The 14,374-nt window shown below is 45.2% G+C and overlaps 1 pseudogene; it reads right to left on the bottom strand.

Annotated features, from left to right (window-relative positions):
- Window positions 1-13,084: 13,084 nt before the first annotated feature.
- Window positions 13,085-13,203, bottom strand: LOC121271133 (annotated as a pseudogene).
- Window positions 13,204-14,374: the final 1,171 nt, after the last annotated feature.

Below are 14,374 nucleotides of genomic sequence, written 5' to 3' on the forward strand. Positions count from 1 at the left end.
GGTCCGAACTGGTCTTGTATACCTTGAAATAGAACACCAGTAAAACTGGGTAATAAGAGTACTGGTCTGAACTGGTCTTGTATATTTTAAAATAAAACTGGGAAATAAGAGATAAAAACAAAAAACTGCGGATACTGGAAATCCAAAACAAAAAAAAACAAAACAGAATTACCTGGAAAAACTCAGCAGGTCTGGCAGCATCGGCGGAGAAGAAAAGAGTTGACGTTTCGAGTGCTCATGACCCTTCAACAGAACTGATTTTTCTTTACAAGGAGAGGGGTGAAATATAAGCTGGTTTAAGATGGTTGGGGGGGGGGGGGGGGGGGGGGGGGGGTGGGGGGGGGTGGTGGTGGTGGTGGGGTGGGGGAGAGAAGTGGAGGGGGGGGTGGTTTTAGGGACAAGCAAGCAGTGATAGGAGCAGATAATCAAAAGATGTCACAGACAAAAGAACAAAAGAACACAGAGGTGTTGAAGTTGGTGATATTATCTAAACAAATGTGCTAATTAAGAATGGATGATAGGGCACTCAAGGTATAGCTGTAGTGGGGGTGGGGGGGGCATAAAAGATTTAAAAATAATGGAAATAGGTGGGAAAAGAAAAATCTATATAAATTATTGAAAAAACAAAAGGAAGGGGGAAGAAACAGAAAGGGGGTGGGGATGGAGGAGGGAGTTCAAGACCTAAAATTATTGAATTCAATATTCAGTCTGGAAGGCTGTAAAGTACCTAGTCGGAAGATGAGGTGCTGTTCCTCCAGTTTGCGTTGGGCTTCACTGGAACAATGCAGCAGGCCAAGGACAGACATGTGGGCAAGAGAGCAGGGTGGAGTGTTAAAATGGCAAGCGACAGAGAGGTTTGGGTCATTCTTGTGGACAGACTGCAGGTGTTCTGCAAAGCAGTCGCCCAGTCTGCTTTTGGTCTCTCCAATGTAGAGGAGACCGCATTGGGAGCAACGAATACAGTAGACTAAGTTGGGGGAAATGCAAGTGAAATGCTGCTTCACTTGAAAGGAGTGTTTGGGCCCTTGGACGGTGAGGAGAGAGGAAGTGAAGAGGCAGGTGTTACATCTTTTGCGTGGGCATGGGGAGGTGCCATAGGTGGGGGTTGAGGAGTACGGGGTGATGTAGGAGTGGACCAGGGTGTCCCGGAGGGAACGATCCCTACGGAATGCCGACGGGGGGGTGAAGTGAAGATGTGTTTGGTGGTGGCATCATGCTGGAGTTGGCAGAAATGGCGGAGATTGATCCTTTGAATGCGAAGGCTGGTGGAGTGATAAGTGAGGACAAGGGGGACCCTATCATGTTTCTGGGAGGGAGGAGAAGGCGTGAGGGCGGATGCGCGGGAGATGGGCCGGACACGGTTGAGGGCCCTGTCAACGACCGTGGGTGGAAAACCTCGGTTAAGGAAGAAGGAGGACATGTCAGAGGAACTGTTTTTGAAGGTAGCATCATCAGAACAGATGCAATGGAGGCGAAGGAACTGAGAGAATGGGATGGAGTCCTTATAGGAAGCGGGGTGTGAGGAGCTGTAGTCGAGGTAGCTGTGAGAGTCGGTAGGCTTGTAATGGATATTGGTGGACAGTCTATCACCAGAGATTGAGACAGAGAGATCAAGGAAGGGAAGGGAAGTGTCAGAGATGGACCATGTGAAAATGATGGAGGGGTGGAGATTGGAAGCAAAATTAATACATTTTTCCAAGTCCCGACGAGAGCATGAAGCAGCACCGAAGTAATCATCGATGTACCAGAGAAAGTACTGATCCGAACTGCTTTTTCCTTCTGGGCATTTAGAAAGCAGTACAGTCGAGCTGTGTGGGACTGATTTGCATGCAGTATCTCTGTCCTTCAAATCACAAACATCCAACATTTCCCTGACCCCAGGGAGAACGGGGGCATAAGAGGGGTGACAACCCCAGACGGCAGAGGCAATTAGACTATAGCCTCTACGAGCTTGGACAGTGCTGTCATCGCCTGCTCGGATCCGCTGCCGGTGCGCAGAAGGCTGAGCGTCCATGACCAGTTCAGGCACGCCTCAGCAGCCGAAGTCAATCATGGCAAGAGTGAGGCCGTGTCCTTTGGGAGCAGGGCCAACTGATCCTTTGCGGCCTTCACCGTCCAATCAGACTACAAGAAGATGCTGGGGCTATGATTCAGAGGGTCCAGTACATGCTCCAATCTGGAAGGAGTGTGCAGCCTTGACAAAAGGAAAACTGCGCATATAGGAGTGATGCTCCCTCGTCAGTATAGGTAAGAGCCTGGCCGTGAGGTGCGAGATATTCTCGGTGTTGCTGTCTGAGGTGCTGATCTTGTCCATGCCACACTCGTCCGCTGTGGTGGTCACCAGGGTCACCCTCTGCTTTACCTATAGATCGAAAATGAACCCTGACTGCAGGGTGACAAGATACAAATCTCTAGGCAAATTACATTAGAACATAAGAAATGGGAGGAAGAGTAGACCATTTGGCCCCTCAAACCTGCCCTGACATTCAATAAGATCATGGCTGATCTGTCCCAGACCCCAACTCCTCTTTCGTGCCAGCTCCTCATAGCCCTCCACTCCCCGATATTTCAAAAATCTATCTGCTTCCTCATTAAATGCTTCCAGTGATCTAGCCTCCAAAACTCCCTGGGGTAGAGAATTCCTGATATTCGCTACCCCCGAGAGAAGAAATTCCTTCGCGCCTCAGTTTTAAATGTGTGTCCCCTTATTCTGTAACTATGTCCCCCAGTTCAAGGTTCCCCCACTATTGGAAGCATCTTCTCAATATCTACCCTGTCAAGCCCCGTCAGAATCATGTATGTTTCAAAGGAGGAGAGGCAAGCCCACCTAATGGCCAACTGTGTGTGTGGCTGCATCAAGCTGTGTGTGGACCCCCCCCCCTCCACCCCCGCTATGCAGACACCAAATGTCACCACATGCTGAGATTCTACCTGTCCCCAGTGTCGTGAAGGTCGCTCTGGCCAAATTGCCAAGGATGCTTCATTCAGTTGGACTATGCTGCACCACCCAAATTCTCATGGGAAAGCTTATGCAGAAAAATAGCTTTGGCCACAAGTCCATCAGGCAGTGGTCCGCATGTAATGCCCTCAACTGTGAATGGCCATGTAATGCGCTTCTATAAATTTTGTGAAGGAAGTAGGTATTTGGAAAAATAAAATTCCCAATTATAATCACTCCACCATTGGCAGCCATATCTTCAGTTGCCTGGGCCACAAGCTCTGGAAGTCCCTCCCTACACCTCCGAGCCTCTCTCCCTCACTTTCTTCCTTTAAGGCTCTTCTTAGAATCTCCATCCTTTCCCAAGCTTGTTGTCGTCCGTCCTAATATCTCCTCATGTGGCTCGGGATCAAACTTTGACTTATAATGTCCCTGTGTAGTGCCTTCGGCTGTATCATGACGGCCAAGGTGCTATATAAATGTAAGATATTGTTGACGTTCATTTGCATGGCTGGTCAGTTATTCCAGAACAATTGCAGCCTCTGGAGCGAGCTCCTCCTCTGAATCAAACCTTTAACATCCAAAACTATCTCTTGTCTGCTTTACTCACTGATACAGGCTGAATATATATGGAGGAACTTTCATACAAGCACCAACCTGTAACTGGGCTGATGGTGAGAAGGAGCCTCCTCATCAGAACCTTCTTGCACACCCAGAGTCTCACCCTCTCCACATGCGGTGCTCAAGGTGATGGCAGTGGGCAAGAGTCAAAGGTCTGATTATCATTTTATCATGCGGAAAGCAGTACCATAGAGCATGATTTGCATGTTGGAGTTATCTTTTGCACACACACACAAACTAAAGAATAATGACTGCAGCTCAACACTGGCTTATTTAAACAGAGAGATTCAGAGGCCTCTAACTCTTTTCATTTAACTGATTTACTCCCTGAAAGGAATTATCTCTGAAAGTTAGTTAATAACAGATAGGGTGTCCATGTATTCACATATTAAAATCAGAAAATGTTGGAAATATTCGACAGATCAGTCAGCACCTGTGCAGATTGAGAGTTACAGAGTTGATGTTTGAACTCAGTGACCTTTCATCAGAATCAGTCACTTTCTGCAGTATTGTGCCTTTGGGTGTTTACGTGGCACCACACATATTCCACAAACAATTACAGCCACTGTAGAGAGCTCTCCTCTGAATGAAAACTTTAATATCTGAATCTATTTCATTTCTGCTTTGCTCACTGGGACTGTGATATTGCTGTGCAAAGTCTTAGTGGAGCTGCCTTGGAAGGTTGACAGAGCTTCAAAGTCTTGTGAAATGAACAGTAAACTGGGTGGTGAAATATCCCAAGGATGCCAAGGCATGTGTTAGAAACTGGAAGGAACGAGTAGCTATGGTGGAAAGAAAACTGGGTATGTGGGAGCCATGCTCACCACCCCCCCACCCCCCCCTCACCAATTGTGGGTAAGAACCTGGTCATCAGGTGTAAGGCACTCTCGCTGTTGCTGCAAATGGCGCAGGTCTGGCCCATGCCTCACTCCTGCACGCTGGCGATCACCCAGGCCATCTTCTGCTTTATCCTGGAAGTCGAAAGTAGATCGTGTTCACAGGGACGTGATGTACTAGCTCAAGATTAAGGAGGAAAATATGTGCCCAACATCGCCCTCATCCTGATGGCTACCTTTGTGTGTGGCTGCATCAAGCTGTGTGTAGACCCTCGGTACGCAAACACCAAGTGTCACAACATGCTGAGGTTCTACCTGTCCCCGGTGTTGCGAAGGATGGGTCTGGTCATGCGGCTGTGGAACGCTCCAAGTAGTTGGACCGCCTGTCCCTCATGGAAAAATTTATGCAGAGAAACACCTTTGACCACAATTCCATCCGGCAGTGGTCGGCATGTAACGTCCTAGAGGCCCTGAGGGAAAAGGAGAGGGTGGATCCTGTGGGATGGTTCCCCGAGCAGACTGTCAAAGTCATTTGGCAGAATGCCTCATCGCCAGAACTTTCCAACAAACACCAAGGCATAGCTTGGCTGGTGGTGAGAAAGGCCCTCCCTGTCAGATCCTTCCTACACGCCAGGAGTCTCACATGCTCTGCACGCTGCCCTCGAGGTGGCTGTGGTGGGGAAGAGACCGTTGTTCACATCCTTGTGGAATGTGCCTTTGCAAAGAAGGTCTGGAGAGAGATGCAGTGGTTTCTGTTGAGATTCACCCTGAGCAGTTCCACAATGCAGGACTCTGTGCTCTATGGGCTGGACCTAGGGACACACACTGAGATAACATCAGGTGCGGTTGGAGGACCATCAACTGGGTGAAAGATGACCCTTGGTCCACCTGTGATTTGTTGGTTTTTGAGTGCAAAGAGCTATCTATGAGTGAGTGCTGGAGATTGGTACATTCCAGGACAAAGTGCTGATCGACTTGGGGCAGACACCACACAGGTGCAATGGGGATAGGGCACTGTCTAAGATGTTTCAGCCACAGTATACAAGAGGGCATTCTAAAAATTTGTTTAGGGGATGTGGGCGTTGCTGGCACTTGTTGCCCGTCCCTAGTTGCCTTTGAGAAGGTGGTGGTGAGCTGCCTTCTTGAACCGCTGCTCACCCTGCGGTGTAGGTATACCCACAGTGCTGTTATGAAGGGAGTTCGAGGATTTTGCTCCAATGACAGTGAAGGAACTGCGATATATTTCCAAGTCAGGATGGTGTGTGACTTGGAGGGGAACTTGCACATGGTGGTGTCCCCATGTGTCGGCTTCCCTTGCCCTTAGAGGTGGTAGAGGCCGTGGGTTTGGAAGATGCTGTCAAAGGAGCCTTGGTGAGTTGCTGCAGTGCATCTTGTAGATGGTACTCACTGCTGCTACTGTGCGTCGGTGGTGGAGGGACTGTATGTTTGTGGATGGGGTGCCAATCAAGCAGACTGTTTTGTCCTGGATGGTGTCAAGCTTCTTGAGTGTTGTGGGAGCTGCACTCATCCAGGCAAGTGGGGAGTATTCAATCACACTCCTGACTTGTGCCTTGTAGATGGTGGACAGGCTTTGGAGAGTCAGGAGGTGAGTTACTCGCCGCAGGTTGCCTAACCTCTGACCAGTTCTTTTAGCCACAGTATTTATATGGCTGGCCCAGTTCAGTTTCTGGCCAACGGTAACCCCCAGGATGTTGATAGTCTGACATGTAATGAATATTGTAAATATTAACTGTATTGGTGAATGTAGAGTAAATGCTGCATTTGCAGAAACTGTTTTGGGTGTGCACTTTATGCAATGTCAACTTTGAACAGTCATGTAATACTCTTCTTTAACTTTTACGAATGAAGTATATTTTTTTGAAAAGAGTAAAATATCTCTGAAGTTTTACGTGTTATGTTTAAACTGGAGAGAAAGGTAGCGAGGCAGAGAGATTCAGTGAGACATCTCTGAAGAAAACTATCCCAAATCACAAAGGAATTATTAATGACAGGTTAATTTCTTTCAGAGATTCAAAAAGTATAAATTTACCAGGGATCGATGCTACTTATTCCAATGGTTGGAGGGAGGTGACGTGAGAGATTTTTGAAATACTGATGACCATTCAGTGCATCAGTGGACTCTTAGAAATACCAGATAATTGGACATATGCCAATGGCGGCCAGAACGAAACCAAGTGACACAGAAAAGGAATCCATCGATTTGATAAACGAAGATAGAGAGACATTTGAAGATAATTTCTTAAAGGATAAAATTCATTTCTAGATCCATAGAATTAAAAGCAGCATAGTCAAGAGAAATTTGTGCCAAACCTTGGTTTGGCCACACTTGGAGCACTGTGCATCAGATGATACAAGAGCTGAGAGGATATATATATATATATATATAAATAAATGATGTCACGACTCACTGGGAACGGTGTGCTGTAATATCAAGCCCCACTGCTGCACAAGCCTTGACAAATGTGAAAAGTTTGACCAAACCACCAGACTGTCCCAATTCTACCTAATTATTTAATTTAGATTAACAGAATATGAACACCAGGTTTGTAAACTTAGTAAGTAAATAACTGTTTATTGAACAAGTTGTCTTTAACCAGTGGCAAAATAAAGAAATATGAACAGCTAATTTTTAACTCTATAACTTAAACTCTACCCCTTTTTAAATCCCTCTACAGACACATACAAGAAACATAAGGCACACAAAAACATGGATTTTAAGGGTGGGATAAAACAGTTCAATAGCACCAATCCCACAGTACAGGACTTGACGGGTTGATTCCAAATTCCTTTCAGTTCTTTGTTGATGACATGAGGTGGTCATCCAGCACTTTCAGTCTTTAGCTCACAGGTTGAGCACTTGCTTTTCAATGTCTCTAATGATGATTTTCCCCTTTTCCTCTTGACAGGGGTTTTTTAGAGAGAGACCAGGTTATAGAGATATGAGGGGAAAAAACAGCTAGCTATTATTGTACAATTGCTAGAATCTTACACACACAGGAGAAAGAGGTTTTAGGTATTTTCCCTTTTCAGGCTAAGAGGTTTTTTGCTGCACTACTCTCACACAAACCTTGGTCACCTGGTCAGGAGCCAATTAAAATGTTGTTGACAGGCACTTCCTTATTAGACCAGACTCCTCCTTGGCACCATCCTGTCAGTCATGGCACACTCTGTTCCAGGACAGCAATATTGTATATATCCCTCACACTATTCCAGTAGACATGTCCTTCAAACTCAGCCATTGTAATTTTAATCCACAGTCCAACAGAAATAAAACAACATGTTCTTTACAATTATATATATATATATATATATATGTATATGACAGGGGGGATCTGATATAGAATTTTCTTAGGGAGAGACAGGCAGAGTGTAACACCAAGTATTATCCCAGAGGGAAGATTGCTGAAGGCATCTGTGTTTGTGGGGGATACCAAGTTTTTATTCTTTTTTTACTCTTTCATGGGTGTCACTGGTAATCCCAGCATTTGTTGCCTATCCCTAATTGCCCTTCAATGATGTGGCTTGTTAGGCCATTGCAGAGGGCAGTTAAGATTCAACCACATTGCTGTGGATCTGGAGTCACATGTAGGCCAGACCCAGGAAAGGACAGCAGTCATGAAGCAGATGGGTTTTTGAGCAACAAAGAATGAGGACAAGTATCATTACTGAGACCAGGTCACAATTCAGGATTTACAAATTGAATTTGAATTCCACCAGCTGCTGTGGTGGGATTTGAACCTATGCCTTCTGAGCATTGTGAGCCTACTGGATTACTAGCTCAGTGACATCCCCACTACACTACCATCTCCCTCAGTGGGTCAGGGAATCATCACCGACTGCCCCTTGATTTGAGGATGAGTCTACTTGAGGTTGCGAGTTTTTGCCATGGGCCTTCATGTGTCTGAACAGTTTGATTCTCCACCCACAGATCCTTGGGCACATGAGGCAGGAATTCCCATGGGGTAGTGGGATACGGAGTGCAGGAGTTGCTTCCTTCCCTACCCTTCTCTGCCGCCACTCTGGCTCATCATTAAGACGTTGTGACTCGAAGTGTAATGCAGCTTGATGGACAGGTTGTTGCCATTTTGAATGATTGACAACAAGTTCCTCCCAATCATTAATGTCAATGCTGCTGCCCTCCAAGGAGAGCTCCAGAGTGTCTTTGAAGCGTTTTCTTTGTCCTCCTCTGGAACTTTGACCAGTTGAGAGTTGAGAGGGCAAATCCTTACAGGGGCCATCCAGACAGTATCCAGCCTGTCAGAGTTGCATTTGCAGGAGTTTTACCTGAACACTTGTGGAGCTGGCTTCAAGAAGGACGCTAGTGTTTACTCAATGGTCATCCCATTGAATCCGGAGGATGCGGAGGAGGCATTGCTCACGCAATTTCTTTAGCGCTTTCCTGTGCTGCTGATACACAGTCCAGGCCTCACTGCAGCACAGGAGTGTGTAGTGGTGACAACTGTCCTGCACACTCGGATCTTCATTGACTTGCAGGCGTCTTTGTGGCCACACAATAGTTTATAGAATGCTGGGCTGGCACAGCTGCTCTGGTGTCAAATGATCTCGTGGCCTTTTGAGAGAGAGGGCAGCCAAAGTATGGGAAGTGCTTCACATATTTCAGGATCGCTCCATAAATAGATATGGGCGGTGGAACATCTGGCTGACCAGATGTGGGTTGATATAAGAACTCTGTTTTGGCAAGATTCGAGGACAGGCCGAGTTTGTTGCATGCAACAATGAAGAGATCAAGAGTGGCTTGCAAATTTGGTGTTGTGTGTACTGAGTGTAATATCTAGTATACTCAACAGAGGGAGATTGCTGAAGGTGTCTGCTTGTGCACAAATGAATGATGGTAGACTTCATGTATGTCCAAGTATGCCCAAGCTATAAATGACCCCGTTCTTTTCTGTGGGTCCTCTCATAATTGAAGAACCCAATGAAGGATCGGCCTCAACATCCACAGAACTGGCCATTCATATTGTTATAGTTGGCGCTCCGCAGCTCCACAGCTGTGCCATTTCTAGGTTTCCTTTCGGCACAGCGAATGTTGTGAGGTTGGTGTAGGTGGTCCTCAAAGCACACTGGGCCAAATTTCAGTGTTTCACTCCACATGGCCCACTCAGCTGCAGTGTTTACCAAGGGGAGATGCTCAGCAATGCAGAGGTTTGTAAGGCTGTTTTATTGGCTTTCCTTGTATTGGTTGCACTAACCACCTTGACGTGGTTTGCCCTGAGACAGGTCCCCTAACAAAGTCTGCTTGGGGATTCTGAGGCCGCCCATGTGCGAAAGATGGCCTGCTCATCTGAGTTGAATTTTCGGGAGGGTGGTCCCCATGCCCTGGAGCCCAGCACGATGAACGTCCTTGTTTGCGATTGTGTTCGGCCTTTGGTCTCTCATGAAGGACCTCAGGCATCACCTGTTGGCAGCCTTCCAGATCGTCGATTTACTGCTTATGCCACACCCATGGTTCTGCACCTTACAGTAGGGTGGTAAGGACAAGCCCAGTACCATAACCACTTGGCTATTTAGGCCAAGCTTTTGGGCTATCTGTTAGTCTTTTGAGTACAAACACGTTTCCATCTGTTTCAGATGAAGTTACATTGTTTGCCATTGTGAGATTTGAACTCTTGATCTTGGGGTTACAAGCCCAGTACCATAACCACTTGGCTATTTAGGCCAAGCTTTTGGGCTATCTGTAACTCTTTCGAGTACAAACCCGTTTCCATCTGTTTCAGATGAAGTTACATTGTTTCATAGTTTGCCATTGTGAGATTTGAACTCTTGATACTCTTTTGAGTAAACCTGTTTCCATCTGTTTCAGATGAAGTCACATTGTTTCATAGTTTGCCATTGTGAGATTTGAACTCTTGATCTTGGGGTTACAAACCCAGTACCATAACCACTTGGCTATTTAGGCCAAGCTTTTGGGCTATCTGTAAATCTTTTGAGTACAAACACGTTTCCATCTGTTTCAGATGAAGTTACATTGTTTGCCATTGTGAGATTTGAACTCTTGATCTTGGGGTTACAAGCCCAGTACCATAACCACTTGGCTATTTAGGCCAAGCTTTTGGGCTATCTGTAACTCTTTCGAGTACAAATCTGTTTCCATCTGTTTCAGATGAAGTTACATTGTTTCATAGTTTGCCATTGTGAGATTTGAACTCTTGATACTCTTTTGAGTAAACCTGTTTCCATCTGTTTCAGATGAAGTCACATTGTTTCATAGTTTGCCATTGTGAGATTTGAACTCTTGATCTTGGGGTTACAAACCCAGTACCATAACCACTTGGCTATTTAGGCCAAGCTTTTGGGCTATCTGTAACTCTTTCGAGTACAAACACATTTACATCTGTTTTTTCAGATGAAGTTATATTGTTTCATAGTTTGCCATTGTGAGATTTGAACTCTTGATCTTGGGGTTACAAACCCAGTACCATAACCACTTGGCTATTTAGGCCAAGCAAAATGGGACACCATATGTTCTGTCAGTTTCAGGCAATGTAACTCTTTTGAGTACAAACACGTTTCCATCTGTTCCTATTCAGATGAATTTACATTGTTTCATAGTTTGCCATTGTGAGATTTGAACTCTTGATCTTGGGGTTACAAACCCAGTACCATAACCACTTGGCTATTTTGGCCAAGCTACCACTTAGCTATTTAGGCCAAGCCATTGTGAGATTTGAACTCTTAATCTTGGGGTTATAAACCCAGTACCATAACCACTTGGCTATTTAGGCCAAGCCCCAAAATCCACTTCCATCTGTTTCAGATGAAGTTACATTGTTTCATAGTTTGCCATTGTGAGATTTGAACTCTTGATCTTGGGGTTACAAACCCAGTACCATAACCACTTGGCTATTTTGGCCAAGCTACCACTTAGCTATTTAGGCCAAGCCATTGTGAGATTTGAACTCTTGATCTTAGGGTTACAAACCCAGTACCATAACCACTTGGCTATTTAGGCCAAGCTTTTGGGCTATCTGTAACTCTTTCTTTCGAGTACAAACCCGTTTCCATCTGTTTCAGATGAAGTTACATAGTTTGCCATTGTGAGATTTGAACTCTTGATCTTGGGGTTACAAACCCAGTACCATAACCACTTGGCTATTTAGGCCAAGCATTTACATTGTTTCATAGTTTGCCATTGTGAGATTTGAACTTTTTTGATCTTGGGGTTACAAACCCAGTACCATAACCACTTGGCTATTTAGGCCAAGCTTTTGGGCTATCTGTAACTCTTTCAAGTACAAACCTGTTTCCATCTGTTTCAGATGAAGTTACATTGTTTCATAGTTTGCCATTGTGAGATTTGAACACTTGATCTTGGGGTTGCAAACCCAGTACCATAACCACTTGGCTATTTAGGCCAAGCTTTTGGGCTATCTGTAACTCTTTCGAGTACAAACACATTTACATCTGTTTTTTCAGATGAAGTTATATTGTTTCATAGTTTGCCATTGTGAGATTTGAACTCTTGATCTTGGGGTTACAAACCCAGTACCATAACCACTTGGCTATTTAGGCCAAGCAAAATGGGACACCATATGTTCTGTCAGTTTCAGGCAATGTAACTCTTTTGAGTACAAACACGTTTCCATCTGTTCCTATTCAGATGAATTTACATTGTTTCATAGTTTGCCATTGTGAGATTTGAACTCTTGATACTCTTTTTTGAGTAAACCTGTTTCCATCTGTTTCAGATGAAGTTACATTGTTTCATAGTTTGCCATTGTGAGATTTGAACTTTTTTGATCTTGGGGTTACAAACCCAGTACCATAACCACTTGGCTATTTTGGCCAAGCTACCACTTAGCTATTTAGGCCAAGCCATTGTGAGATTTGAACTCTTAATCTTGGGGTTATAAACCCAGTACCATAACCACTTGGCTATTTAGGCCAAGCCCCAAAATCCACTTCCATCTGTTTCAGATGAAGTTACATTGTTTCATAGTTTTGCCATTGTGAGATTTGAACTCTTGATCTTAGGGTTACAAACCCAGTACCATAACCACTTGGCTATTTAGGCCAAGCTTTTGGGCTATCTGTAACTCTTTCTTTCGAGTACAAACCCGTTTCCATCTGTTTCAGATGAAGTTACATAGTTTGCCATTGTGAGATTTGAACTCTTGATCTTGGGGTTACAAACCCAGTACCATAACCACTTGGCTATTTAGGCCAAGCATTTACATTGTTTCATAGTTTGCCATTGTGAGATTTGAACTTTTTTGATCTTGGGGTTACAAACCCAGTACCATAACCACTTGGCTATTTAGGCCAAGCTTTTGGGCTATCTGTAACTCTTTCGAGTACAAACCCGTTTCCATCTGTTTCAGATGAAGTTACATAGTTTCATAGTTTGCCATTGTGAGATTTGAACTCTTGATCTTGGGGTTACAAACCCAGTACCATAACCACTTGGCTATTTAGGCCAAGCCTTGGGCTATCTGTAACTCTTTTGAGTACAAACCCATTTCCATCTGTTTCAGATGAAATTACATTGTTTCATAGGTTGCCATTGTGAGATTTGATCTCTTGATCTTGGGATTACAAACCCCTCACCATAACCACTTGGCTATTTAAGCCAAGCTAAAAATGAACTCTTGATCTTTGGGTTACAAGCCCAGTACCATAACCACATGGCTATTTAGGCCAAGCTATATAAAGCCTACTGCACCTGGTATTCCCAGGCAGTCTCCCATCCAAGTCCTAACCAGGCCTGAGTCTGCTTAGCTTCCGAGATCAGACAAGATCGGGCTTTTTCAGAGTAGTATGGCCATAGGCAAAATGGTGGGTGACTGGTCACACTTGTAACTCTTTCGAGTACAAACACGTTTCCATCTGTTTCAGATGACGTTAGATTGTTTCATAGTTTGCCATTGTGAGATTTGAACTCTCGATTTTGGGGTTACAAACCCAGTACCATAACCACTTGGCTATTTAGGCCAAGCCTTGGGCTATCTGTAACTTGCTTGACCTGCTTTCTACCCTTAATTAGCACATTCCCGTAGATAATAACATCACCTTCAACACCTCTTTGTCCTTTTGTCTGTGACGTCTTTTGGTTATCTCCACCTATCACTGGCCCTCTATCCAGCTCTTCTTGTCCGAACTCCACCCGGCCCCCCCCACCCCGACTTTAAACCAGCTTATATTTCACTCCTTTTCTATTTTTACTTAGCTCTGTTAAAGGGTCATGAGGACTCGAAATGTTAACTGTGTTTCTCTCCACCGATGCTGCCAGACCTGCTGAGTTTTTCCAGGTATTTTTGTTTTTGTTTTGGATTTCCAGCATCCGCAGTTTTTTGCTTTTATTATTAAGGTCTACTCCTTGCTGGTTGTGACGTGCATTTTTCCCAGTTGCTGACGAGGTTGACATTCTTGAGTTGCTGTAGATTTCCCCCACCCCCTGATCCTGGATTCTCTTGAAGGCGGCTGCAGCTTTGTTAACAAGCTCTGTACTGTTGCGTTTCCAAAATCACTGCCCGGAAAGCCGCCTGGGGCAGCGGTCCTTGCCTTGCTCGGTCAGTTCGAGTGGCTTTCGCCAGACCTTCGGTGGAAGGGACAGGCCTTCGTTCTCAGGCAGCTGCTCAAGTTGCCGCAGATACTCAGCTGAGTCCTGGGGGCCTCTTTGCAGGAGTTCAGCTAAGTGCTCGAGCCTCCTTCTCGCGGCAGCTGCCTTATCAGCGATTGGCTTATTTCTTCTCTGCTGTTTGGCAGTGGGAGCAAAGTGGGCCCTATACCATCTTCAGCACGTTATAAGAACACGGATCAGGCCTTTAGGTGGGTGTCGCAGCCCACCAGCTTTTACGTTTCCCCCACCAGTCATTCTGCGTTTCCCCTGAAGACCTCGGGAGCTTGTGCTTAAGCATTTTTAAAGGCTTGAGGGTTGGTTGGTGACTGGAGAGGCTGTTTCTATTTGAGAAGGATGGGCGACGTTTCCAACATTCTTATC

The sequence above is a fragment of the Carcharodon carcharias genome, chromosome 29 (assembly GCF_017639515.1).
Source record: "Carcharodon carcharias isolate sCarCar2 chromosome 29, sCarCar2.pri, whole genome shotgun sequence".
NCBI classification, from domain to species: Eukaryota; Metazoa; Chordata; class Chondrichthyes; order Lamniformes; family Lamnidae; genus Carcharodon; species Carcharodon carcharias.